At 47.7% G+C, this 13655-nt stretch overlaps 1 protein-coding gene across 3 annotated transcripts in view; it reads right to left on the bottom strand.

The window, feature by feature from the left end:
- Positions 1 to 11454, bottom strand: part of LOC138642455 (cadherin-6-like) — a 474683-nt gene extending 463229 nt beyond the window's left edge. For 2 of the 3 annotated variants that reach the window (XM_069730611.1, XM_069730610.1), the window contains exon 1: positions 11173 to 11454. The gene's annotated coding sequence lies outside the window, so the exon portion shown is untranslated. Of the gene's footprint in view, positions 1 to 11054 lie in introns of all 3 variants that reach the window. The other variant, XM_069730612.1, reaches the window with a different exon arrangement.
- Positions 11455 to 13655: the final 2201 nt, after the last annotated feature.

The following is a 13655-nucleotide window of genomic DNA, read 5'->3' as shown; positions in this document are numbered from 1 at the left end:
GTTCACTAAATGCCAAAATTGACCTGCCATTTTGATTCTCCAGGTCATTAGGAGTTCATAGACACCAAACATGTCTAGGTTCTTTTTTATCTACCGTATATACTCGAGTATAAGCCGACCCGAGTATAAGCCGACCCCCCTAATTTTGCCACAAAAAACTGGGAAAACTTATTGACTCGAGTATAAGCCTAGGGTGGAAATGCAGCATTTACCGGTGAATTTCAAAAATAAAAATAGATCATTATTTCCCCATAGCTGTGCCATATAGTGCTCTGCACCGTTCATATTTCCCCATAGGTGTGAACCATATAGTGCTCTGCACCGTTCATTGTGCCCCCTAGCTGTGCCATATACGGTGCTCTGCACCGTTCACTGTGCCCCATAGCTGTGCCATATACGGTGCTCTGCACCGTTCACTGTGCCGCATAGCTGTGCTGTGCCATATACGGTGCTCTGCACCGTTCACTGTGCCCCATAGCTGTGCCATATACGGTGCTCTGCACCGTTCACTGTGCCCCATAGCTGTGCTGTGCCATATACGGTGCTCTGCACCGTTCACTGTGCACCATAGCTGTGCCATATACGGTGCTCTGCACCGTTCACTGTGCCCCATAGCTGTGCTGTGCCATATACGGTGCTCTGCACCGTTCACTGTGCCCCATACATAGCTGTGCTGTGCCATATACGGTGCTCTGCACCGTTCACTGTGCCCCATAGCTGTGCTGTGCCATATACGGTGCTCTGCACCGTTCACTGTGCCCCATAGCTGTGCTGTGCCATATACGGTGCTCTGCACCGTTCACTGTACCCCATAGCTGTGCTGTGCCATATACGGTGCTCTGCACCGTTCATTGTGCACCATAGCTGTGCTGTGCCATATACGGTGCTCTGCACCGTTCACTGTGCCCCATAGCTGTGCTGTGCCATATACGGTGCTCTGCACCGTTCACTGTGCCCCATAGCTGTGCCATATACGGTGCTCTGCACCGTTCACTGTGCCCCATAGCTGTGCTGTGCCATATACGGTGCTCTGCACCGTTCACTGTGCCCCATAGCTGTGCTGTGCCATATACGGTGCTCTGCACCGTTCACTGTGCCCCATAGCTGTGCCATATACGGTGCTCTGCACCGTTCACTGTGCCCCATAGCTGTGCTGTGCCATATACGGTGCTCTGCACCGTTCACTGTGCCCCATAGCTGTGCTGTGCCATATACGGTGCTCTGCACCGTTCACTGTGCCCCATAGCTGTGCTGTGCCATATACGGTGCTCTGCACCGTTCACTGTGCCCCATAGCTGTGCTGTGCCATATACGGTGCTCTGCACCGTTCACTGTGCCCCATAGCTGTGCTGTGCCATATACGGTGCTCTGCACCGTTCACTGTGCCCCATAGCTGTGCTGTGCCATATACGGTGCTCTGCACCGTTCACTGTGCCCCATAGCTGTGCTGTGCCATATACGGTGCTCTGCACCGTTCACTGTGCCCCATAGCTGTGCTGTGCCATATACGGTGCTCTGCACCGTTCATTGTGCCCCCTAGCTGTGCCTTATACGGTGCTCTGCACCGTTCACTGTGCCCCATAGATGTTCCACATAAATCTGTGCTGCCGCTGCCGCAATAAAGAAAAAAAAAACACATACTCACCTCCCTTGATTGCAGCTCCCGGCGTCTCGTTCCGGCGCCTCCATCTTCCCGGCGTCTCTGCTCTGACTGATCAGGCAGAGGGCGCCGCGCACACTATATGAGTCATCGCGCCCTCTGCCTGAACAATCAGAGAGCGCAGACGCCGGGAAGATGGAGGCGCCGGCCGGGAAGATGGATCGGCGCCCGGCGGCTGGAACGAGGACAGGTGAATATGCTATACTCACCTAGTCCTGGCGATCCTCGCGCTGTCCCCTCCTGTCTTCGGTGCCGCAGCTTCTTTCTCTATCAGCGGTCACCGGCACCGCCGATTAGAGAAATGAATAAGCGGCTCCACCCCTATGGGAGGTGGAGCCGCTTATTCATTTCTGTAATGAGCGGTCCCACGTGACCGCTGAAGAGAGGAAGAAGCTGCAGCGCCGAAGCCCGTGGGACGGCAGGGACAGCGCGAGGATCGCTGGGACTAGGTAAGTATACCTCAGCGCCCTCACCCCCTCACCCGCCGACCCCACCGCTACCGTGACTCGAGTATAAGCCGAGGGGGGCACTTTCAGCCCAAAAATTTGGGCTGAAAATCTCGGCTTATACTCGAGTATATACGGTAAGTGGTGAAAAAAAATTCCAAACTTTGCTGAAAAAAAAAATTGTGCCATTTTCCAATACCCATAGCGTCTCCATTTTTCGTGATCTGGGGTTGGGTGAGGGCTTATTTTTTGCGTGCAGAGTTGACGTTTTTAATGATACCATTTTGATGCAGAAACGTTCTTTTATTCGCCTGTTATTGCATTTTAATGAAATGTCATGGCGACCATAAAAAGTAATTCGCGAGTTTCTAATTTTTTTCTCGCTACGCCGTTTAGCGATCAGGTTAATCCTTTTTTTTTATTGATAGATCGGGCGATTCTGAACGCAAGGATACCAAATATGTGGAGGTTTGATTTTTTTATTGCTTTATTTTGAATGGGGCGAAAGGGGGGGGGGTGATTTAAACTTTTAGATTTTTTTTATATTTTTTTAAACATTTTTTTTTATACTTTTGCCATGCTTCAATAGCCTCCATGGGAGGCTAGAAACTGGCACAATCGCGATTCCACCCGTCGCTATTGCGGGCACATGTCAGCTGTTCAAAACAGCTGACATGTCCCGGCTTTGATGCGGGCTCACCGCCGGAGCCCGCATCAAAGCAGGAGATCTGACCTCGGACGTACTATCCCGTCCGAGGTCAGAAAGGGGTTAAACTTTTACATGCCACTATATGATTATAATAAAAAGTGTAATGATGACTGAACGATACACAATAAAACACTTTTAATTCTTGTGTCACCTCTATTTTCTCATAGATTGTAAGCTCTTGAGAGCAGCACCCTCAGTTCTGTTGTTTGAAATGATGAATTTTGTGTTACTCTACAATGTCTGATATTTCTGCGCAAGTCCCCTCTGTAATGTAAAGTGCTGCAGAATATGTTGGCACTATAGAAATAAAATGATTATTATTATCATCATCATCATCAGAAATAAGAATCTGGTTTCCTCCTAGAAATAGTGCCACTCATGGGCTATGCCTGGAATTGCATCTTAGTCCCATTCATTTAAATTGAGCAAACACAGGATTTAAATCGATTTGTGCAATTTTAATAATCGGATCACAACTCCTCTACTCAACATCACTTGGCGATCCTTGTATTACACAAATATTCTGGGGTCTTTACAGCAGCAGCTGTTACAGATCTAATGCTAGGATAAGGAAATTTACGGTAGCTCAAAAGCCACCAAGTGTTATAAATATGTGTATGTGAGATTGAGCCTGCTGTACTTCTGAGGGGCCTTATAGTTTTCGTTATTTCTGATGACTCCTGTTCATCTGTGCTAATGGCCTGTTCCACCACAGCCAGTACAAATGAAATAAAATATGAACGCTCTTTACAACTCCTGGTTTAAAAGAGTGTATAGAAAGAAAATGGCCCATTTTTTGTCCTGAAAAATGTGATGTTTTTAGATCCATTTGTTTGTTTCCATATTGCATTGTATGTCTATTTCTTACATCTGTGTGCAATCCGTTTGTCTATTGTACATGCGTAAGGCATCTAGTTTTTACTTGAACAGTTTAATACATTTTAAAAGGCCAAATACGGTTGTCTATCTAAATACCTGCAATGGATATGTGAAAAACACAGGACATACAGCTCTGGCAAAAATTAAGAGACCACTGCAAAATGTTCAGTTTGTCTGATTTTTCTTTTTATAGGTATATTTTGATTACAATGTAAATTGTTCTTTTATTCTATAAACTTCTGACAACATGTCTCCAAATTTTCAAGCAATAAATTTTTTATTTTTTTCCCGAAAAGGAGAAAGTCAAAATTAAAAAAAAAATAACCAGGGCTTTCAGACTTCAAATAATGCAAAGAAAACAAGTTCAGAATCATTTAGAAACTACAATATTAATGTTTTAACTCAGGAAGAGTTTAAAAATCAATATTTTGTGGAATAGCCATGATTTTTAATCACAGATTTCATGTGTCTTGGCATGCTTTCCACCAGTCTTTCACACTGCTCCTGGCGCAAAAATGTAAGGCTACGTTCACATTAGCGTCGCGTCGCTGTTGCGTCGGCGACGCAGCGGCGACGCGCCCCTATGTTTAACATAGGGGACGCGTGCGTCTTTTTGCACGCGTTTTCCGACACGTGCGTCGTTTTAGACACTAGCGTCGGACGCAAGAAAACGCTACAAGTTGCATTTTTCTTGCGTCCGATTTTGTCAAAAAACGACGCGCGCGTTTTTGCGCGCGTTTTAAGCAGTTCTTTGTTTGATGGCTTGTGACTATCCATCATCCTCTTGATTACATTCCAGAGGTTTTCAATGGGGTTCAGGTCTGGAAATTGGGCTGCCCATGACAGGGTTTTATATTTAAGAAAAAAGGAGCGCACTCAGCTATCTTAGGCTACGTTCACATTAGCGTTTCCCGACGCAGCATCGGGAAACGCTGCGGCGACGCATGCGCCCCTATATTTAACATGGGGGACGCATGGACATGCGTTGTACTGCGTTGTGCGACGCATGCGTTTTTTTTTGCCGCAAACGTCGGGCGCAGAAAACGCAACAAGTTGCATTTTTTTTGCGTCCAAATTTCGGCAAAAAAGGACGCATGCGTCGCAAAACGCAGCATTTTTTGCATGCGTTTTGGTGCGTTTTTATTTGCATTGCCGACGCAGCGGCGCACAACGCAAATGTGAACGTAGCCTTAAGTTGGTGCTGGCTGTACTTGGGAAAACCCAACAACAAGTCCAATATAGAAAAATCAGCCGCACTCTTATGGTATATCTTTGCAAAAATGTGATGTATTTATTATTCACATGTGTTGAGAATATATATATATATATACACACACGCACAGCAGGGAGTATAAACGGAGTAGTAACGTTTCGACCCTGCCTCGGGTCTTTCTCAAACTGCGTCTTCTAGATAGTGTGCAAAATTAGAAGTGTGGTCCCTTTAACCCCTATCTGACCTCGGACGGGATAGTACGTCCGAGGTCAGATCCCCTGCTTTGATGCAGGGCTCCGCGGTGAGCCCGCATCAAAGCCGGGACATGTCAGCTGTTTTGAACAGCTGACATGTGCCCGTAATAGGCGCGGGCAGAATCGCGATCTGCCCGCACCTATTAACTAGTTAAATGCCGCTGTCAATCGCAGACAGCGGCATTTAACTACCATTTCCGGCCGGGCGGCCGGAAATGACGTCATCGCCGACCCCCGTCACATGATCGGGGGTCGGCGATGCTTCAGAATGGTAACCATAGAGGTCCTTGAGACCTCTATGGTTACTGATCCTCGGCAGCTGTGAGCGCCACCTTGTGGTCGGCGCTCACAGCACACCTGCAATTCTGCTACATAGCAGCGATCTGATGATCGCTGCTATGTAGCAGAGCCGATCGCGTTGTGCCAGCTTCTAGCCTACCATGGAGGCTACTGAAGCATGGCAAAAGTAAAAAAAAAAAAAGTTAAAAAAAAATGTGAAAGAAATAAAAAAAAAAAAATATAAAAGTTTAAATCACCCCCCTTTCAAAATAAATGAATAAAAAAAAAAAATCAAATCTACACATATTTGGTATCGCCGCGCTCAGAATCGCCCGATCAATTAAAAAAAAGCATTAACCTGATCACTAAACGGCGTAGCGAGAAAAAAAATGCGAAACGCCAGAATTACGTTTTTTTGGTCGCCGTGACATTGCATTAAAATGCAATAACGGCCGATCAAAAAAACGTATCAGCACCAAAATGTTATCATTAAAAACGTCATCTCGGCACGCAAAAAATAAGCCCTCACGCGACCCCAGATCTTGAAAAATGGAGACGCTACGAGTATCGGAAAATGGCGCAATTTTTTTTTTTTTTTTAGCAAAGTTTGGAATTTTTTTTCACCACTTAGATAAAAAATAACCTAGTCATGTTAGGTGTCTATGAACTCGTAATGACCTGGAGAATCATAATGGCAGGGCAGTTTTAGCATTTAGTGAACCTAGCAAAAAAAGCCAAACAAAAAACAAGTGTGGGATTGCACTTTTTTTGCAATTTCACCGCACTTGGAATTTTTTTCCCGTTTTCTAGTACACGACATGCTAAAACCAATGATGTCGTTCAAAAGTACAACTCGTCCCGCAAAAAATAAGCCCTCACATGGCCAAATTGATGGAAAAATAAAAAAGTTATGGCTCTGGGAAGGAGGGGAGCGAAAAACGAACATGGAAAAACGAAATATCCCAAGGTCATGAAGGGGTTAAGGGCTCCAATTGTTGTGGTATAATAATAATCTTTATATAGCGCTAACATATTACGCAGCGCTTTACAGTTTGCACACATTTTCATCGCTGTCCCCATTGGGGCTCACAATCTAGGTTCCCTATCAGTATGTCTTTGGAATGTGGGAGGAAACCGGAGTACCCGGAGGAAACCCACGCAAACACGGAGAGAACATACAAACTCTTTGCAGATGTTGTCCTTAGTGGGGCTTGAACTCAGGACTCCAGCGCTGCAAGGCTGCTGTGCTAACCACTGTGCCACCGTGCTGCCCAGTGGTATCAGGACGTCCTGCTTGTGTGGGAGCGTGTGTCCAAGCAGGACGTCCTGACACCACAACAATTGGAGCCCTTAAAGGGACCACACTTCTAATTTTGCACACTATCTTCATGACAGGGTTTTGATGTGATGGTCTCTTAATTTTTGCCAGAGCTGTACATATGGCAATCAGTACGTTACCCATTTTTTTACGCATCCATTGACTTAAAATAGGGATCAAAGTAGGGAATGCTGCGATTTTGTTACTCGCAGACCATCGGTCATTGCGTAAAAACGTTCACATGACTTGCCTTGGTTCTTGTGCTGTCCGTGTGCTACTCCCTTTGATTTCGGACAGCACACAGACATATATTACACTCATCTGAACGAGCCCTAACAGGAAAGCAGAATTTGGACTTTTTGAAAAAGAGGAGAAAAACAGCTCGAAACACCTGTTTGAGTCCCTAAAACAAAAGAAAACATTTCTCTTTTAATTCAAGCCTGCTGTTGTCGATGTACTGAAAGAACAGATACAGCATCCAACAAAATTCTGAAAGATACTCCAACACATGGTGCATACAATCCCTGCTGTTCCCATTGAAGATACTGCACTGGTTTATTGTATCGAGAAACATTCATTGCTTTACTTTAGATTGACCTATATTACTGGCAGAATATAAATGAGCTCTTCTATGTTAGGCTGACCACTTTACATCAAATTGGTTAGAAAGTAATGAACATTGCTCTCATCCGGGCCCAGATACAAGAAATCTTCGATGGTGGGAAGGGAGTGCTATATCCTAACCTCAAATTACTACTTTCCATCAGCTAGACTTAAGATGAAGCTGAAATGCCCTGCCTTTTCCAGACCTGTATTTTCACCAGCTCCTAGGAACTGATCCACCACAATCATCATGATTAATCAGTCTCTGCAGTCGTCGTGGAGGAAGAAGGAATTTAAAAGCAAACCATTCCCAGCGACAGAGTCTATTTCACACTCACCTCTAGTTTCACCTTGAAACATATGAGCATTTCTTACTAAATATCACAAAGAATAATGTGACCCTCTTCTGAGCCAAAGCACTAAATAAAGGGCTGCTGGAGAAGCAAGCATCCTGACCACTGGCTGCCAACATTACACCCAGATAACAGAATTATGTCTCAACATCTGGTCTAAGTGGCCAGCACTTATCTTGTATGAGGAGCTAGCCACCTTATGCTTCTGCCAGGACCCTCTTAGTGCAGTGCAACCTTTACCAAGAGGATTGTTTTCTTGCTAGCAGCTGCTATTGTGAGATATATATATGTTATACCACTGGCTGCAGCAAACACAATTCATCCAATGTCACTGCAAGGCTCCTTCACTACATCACATGACAAGATTATATAGTCTTGAAAGGTAAAAAGATCAAAGCTACTTCTGCTTGGCTGACAGAGAGATCAGGTAGCAGGGCAGGAGAAAGAAGAGCATCTGGCTTTACCCCCAGTGCAAGAAGAGCAATAAATTCATTAGAGTTCACTCTGTAACCCAGAGAGCACAGACTGAAAATAAAAGAAGAAGCTATTATCCTTAATAGATAAATGGTTGGCCTGAGAGGAGACACTGAGACGCTGGACAACATGGAACAAGGCGGCATATACTGGCTGTCAGCTCTTTTCCTGAGCTGCGTGCAGCTGGCATCAGCATCCATTATTATGATGCATGTTCACATGTCCCCACATTTACCTATTACCATTTCTAAGGCTATTGTAAACCTGGGTGAAAACAGTGTCATGACTAAGCAAGAAGTAATGAAGCGACTCCCCCCAGACTGAATTTTATCTTCACTAGAACACATTTCAGATGCTACAGTTGCCGTTCAATAGCAAGGCAAATCCTGCATTTAATCAGCAAGAATATTGATTCACCATGCAGAACTTTCTGCCTAATTCTAATATGGCCACTGGTTTTCCTTTGAATAGTGCAAGGAAATGGGAACGTGTAAATGGCAAACTAATAGCATTTCAAGCTCTGGCTGTTTAATTTCTGAAAGCTCTCTATTTTACTAATTTGGCCGCCCGCCAGTATAGCAGCCCATGTTCTGATAAGGATGCTTTGGAACTGCAAAAAGGAAAGAAAAATAGCTAAAAAATAGAAAGTGTCCCCACTTTGGCCTGTGATGCTCTCCTGACACCACTAGTGAGTAATGGCCTTGTATATGCCGTGCGTACAGACAGTAGTTTGAATGGAGACACAGCCTGACCTCAGCGCCAAAATTTGACTACTAAAAAATAGAACTTTAGAATACTGTGCAAGTGCATAGTAAACACATTCTGTGAATAGAAGCTGCTGAAAACCTCATGTCCTGGCATAATTAGAAGTAACCCACATCCAAGGCAGTCAAATAAATGAAAGGGTCTCTTTTGATGGGAACAGACTCGGAGCAGAGAGGAGAATCACATTTCCCAAGGGAATAGGCATTTGCTTCAAAGAGAAATCAGACTGGAACATTACTTCAGTCCCATAGGAGCCATGTGGGAGGAACTCCAGTCACTTTCAGTGAAAAACCAACTTTAACTAAGTTCTTAATTACTATATATTTTTTTTTTTCCACCTAATCCTCTTAATCACCTTTCATTTCTCACTGTCACAATAGAAGGCAGACGCGATCCCAAATATCGGTAGGCAATCTATGAATGCTGCCTGCTGACAAATCGTGATGGGAGAAAATACTGCATATGTCAATTTGTTCTCAGGCATGCATGTGTTTGACTGAGCTGATGGCTCCAGATTGGTTTTCCTGGAGAACCCAAAAGGGACAGTGCATTCCCTGGAGACATGGAAGCATGGCCATTTCTTAAAGGACGATTGAAGACGGGAGGAAACAGGAGAAGGCGGCGAGTCACAGAGCTGCTGTAATAGTATTGCCCTACAGAGTATGGATCGCATTTCCCTTCAATCAATAGTCATTGTTGGCAGTGCCCTTTCTGTGCCATACATGTAAAGCAGTAGTCGGTGAGACTGGCCATATAACCATAGGGGCATCACTGCTTCCAGGGACCAGCTTCCACTCCTTACTGTGCCTTTCTTGTCACTTTGTCCCACTTTTCACATGAATAAATAAAGAATGCCATGCACTGTGAGAGTAACCCAACTGGCACAGATACGATTTCTGTTCCCCCTCACCATAGAAGTATGTGCAGTGGGGTGTGCAAATCAAATTAATGTCATTATCTAGTATTCGAGTACAAAGCCGAGAGCTGGGACAATCCAGGAGGCAGGGAAGTCTGTGATGTTCACAGGTAGAGCCAGCACTGCACCCACCGATACCCGCTCCATTATTGTATGGCACATACTACCAGACGCTATGCCAAAACCCAATAATCGAATTGCTCTCTCTATCAGCCTGTCACTCTGTTATGTGACTGCTTCTTCAATAGGGAAACATTCTTTCCCGGGAGGTCATACAAGTAGAGAGGAGTTTCCACAGCACAGGACGCCTGAAAGTAAAAATCCAGTAATTGCAGAGATCTCACAAATGTCGCCTGGTCTGTAGGAAGACATCATTCTGAGCTGGAGATGGCACATCAGGCATGCCACCATAGAGGAGCGCCCACTGCACGGGGGTAGCGCAAACTTCCATGAAAGTGAGGAGAGTACTCCTGCCCTAATGAATACAGGGTACGCCTCATTAGATCTATACATACACTGAATTAATTAGAGCAGGAGGGTATACACATATATGCTCACTAAGTACATGAGGCCAAAATTGTGCATCTATATATATTTACACATGTGTACTAATATATATATATATATATATATATATATATATATATATATATATATATATATATCATCCATATCCACACTGAGCAGCACGAGGACTGATAACTAAATATTATAAATATTACTACATAAATATTGGTAAAGTAAACAGCATTATCACTACAGTAAGATAAATAAATAATGAGTGGAGTGTGTAACACATAACAAGTCTCAGCCCACTAAGGATACGGAGGAGCCCACCATGCTCAGCTGTCAGCCCCCCACTCCCCGCATGGCAGCCCGGCACTGTGCTGTGTCCCTACAGGGTACAGAACTGCTTGCCCACTGTGGGACATCCCCGGAGCCCCCGGTAATAGTAGCCGCCATGTACCAGGACATGATAGCTCCCGGCCACACTGTAGCACTATGTCTGAGGTAGCGGAGTCACTGTCCCGGCCACACTTAGCACCGGAGCACTATGGCTGAGGTAGCGGAGTCCGGCCACACTTAGCACAGGAGCACTGTCTGAGGTAGCGGAGTCCGGCCACACTGAGTGTGACCGCTGCGGAGCACAGAGGGCGCCGGAGGAGAACATCACCTGCTCCGCACCGTGCAGCCGGCAGCGCATCCTCCCTCCCGGCTGAGGTGACCTTCAGTAACCCGCCATGCAGGCAGCTGGAACTTTGTGCACAGGCAGCTGCAGTCACAGACAATGCCGTGTCCTTACCGGCCGTGTGAGGGGAGCTCCTCGGCGGCACCGCTGCTGGCACTCCTCCTCGTCAGCCTCTCCACAGCATCACTAGTAACTCAGGGAGAAGAAACCACGGGGCTGCCTAATAATGGGGGGAGAGGCAGAGCCTGAGCGCCCTCCCCGAGCTCTGCTGCTACTGGAGCGGCGGCAGGAAGGGGTTAAGCCGGCTCGTCCATACACTGATGGGAAGGAAATCAGGGGGAGGGGACCAGGCTTTTGTTACAGACCCCGATCACAGACGGACCCTGTGTGAAGTGCGGAGCTGTCATCCAGGACAGGCACTGTCACCAGAGGAGGGGGCGAGGTCACACGGGGGAGCAGGACCACCAGAGACACGGGGACCAGGTCCACTAGAGACACGGGGACCAGGACCACCAGAGACACGGGGAGCAGGACCACCAGAGACACGGGGAGCAGGACCACCAGAGACACGGGGAGCAGGACCACCAGAGACACGGGGAGCAGGACCACCAGAGCAGGACCATCAGAGACACGGGAAGCAGGACCACCAGAGCAGGACCACCAGAGACACGGGGAGCAGGACCACCAGAGCAGGACCATCAGAGACACGGGAAGCAGGACCACCAGAGCAGGACCACCAGGGACACGGGGAGCAGGACCACCAGAGCAGGACCACCAGAGACACGGGAAGCAGGACCATCAGAGACACGGGGAGCAGGACCACCAGAGACACGGGGAGTAGGACCACCAGTGACACGGGAAGCAGGACCACCAGAGACACGGGGTGCAGGACCACCAGAGACACGGGGTTCAGGACCACCAGAGACACAGGGAGCAGGACCACCAGAGACACAGGGGAGCAGGAACACCAAAGACACAGGGGAGCAGGAACACCAGAGACACGGGAGCAGGACCATCAGTGTATCAGGGAAGCATGACCACCAGTATATTAGGGGAGCACGACCACCAGTGACACAGTGGAGCAAGACCACCAGAGACACGGGGAGCACGACCACCAGTGACACAGGGGAGCATGACCAAAATTGTATCGGGAGCACGACCACCAGTGACACAGGGGAGCAAGACCACCAGAGACACAGGGGAGCAAGACCACCAGTATATCAGGGGAGCATGACTATCTGTGACACAGGGGAGCACAGCCGCCAGTGACACAGGGGAGCACGACCACCACTGACATGGGAGCATAACCACCAGTGACACAGGGGAGCAAGACCACCAGTGACACAGGGGAGCAAGACCACCAGTGTATCAGGGGAGTATGACCACCAATATATCAGGGAAGCATGACCACCAGTGACACAGGGGAGCACAACCAAAATTGTATCAGGGGATCACGACCACCATGGTATCGGGTGCATGACCACCAGTATATCAGGGGAGCACGACCACCAGTGACACAGTGGAGCAAGACCACCAGAGACATGGGGAGCACGACCACCAGTGGCACAGGGGAGCAAGACCACCAGTATATCAGGGGAGCATGACCACCAATATATCAGGGAAGCACGGCCACCAGAGACACAGGGGAGCAAGACCACCAGAGATATGGGAAGCACGACCACCAGTGATACAGGGGAGCACAACCAAAATTGTATCAGGGGATCACGACCACCATTGTATCAGGGGAGCATGACCACCAGTATATCAGGGGAGCACGACCACCAGTGACACAGTGGAGCAAGACCACCAGAGACACGGGGAGAAAGACCACTAGTGACTCAGGGGAGCAAGACCACCAGTGACTCAGGGGAGCATGACCACCAGTGACTCAGGAGCATGACCACCAGTGTATCGGGGAGCATGACCACCAGAATATCAGGGAAGCACAATCACTAGTATATCAGGGAAGCATAACCACCAGTGACACAGGGGAGCAAGACCACCAGTGACACAGGGGAGCTCGACCACCAGTGACACAGAGGAGCAGGACTATCAGTGACACAGGGGAGCACGACCACTAGTGACACAGCGGAGCAAGACCACCAGTGTATCGGGAGCACGATCACAAGTGACATAGGGGATCAAGACCACCAGAGACCCAAGGGAGCAAGACCACCAGAGACACAGGGGAGCAAGACCACCAGTATATCAGGGGAGCATGACTATCTGTGACACAGGGGAGCACAGCCGCCAGTGACACAGGGGAGCACGACCACCAGTGATATGGGAGCACAACCACCAGTGACACAGGGGAGCAAGACCACCAGTGACACAGGGGAGCAAGACCACCAGTGACACAGGGGAGCAAGACCACCAGTGACACAGGGGAGCAAGGCCACCAGTATATCAGAGGAGCACAATCACTAGTATATCAGGGAAGCATGACCACCAGTGACACAGGGGAGCAAGACCACCAGTGACTTAGGGGAGCATGACCACCAGTGACACAGGGAAGCACGACCACCAGTGACACAGGGGAGCAGGACCATCAGTGACACAGGGGAGCATGACCACCAGTGACACGGGAGCAAGACCAC

This window comes from Ranitomeya imitator, chromosome 6, assembly GCF_032444005.1.
Source record: "Ranitomeya imitator isolate aRanImi1 chromosome 6, aRanImi1.pri, whole genome shotgun sequence".
Lineage (NCBI taxonomy): Eukaryota > Metazoa > Chordata > Amphibia > Anura > Dendrobatidae > Ranitomeya > Ranitomeya imitator.
This window is presented reverse-complemented; position numbering and strand designations above follow the sequence as displayed.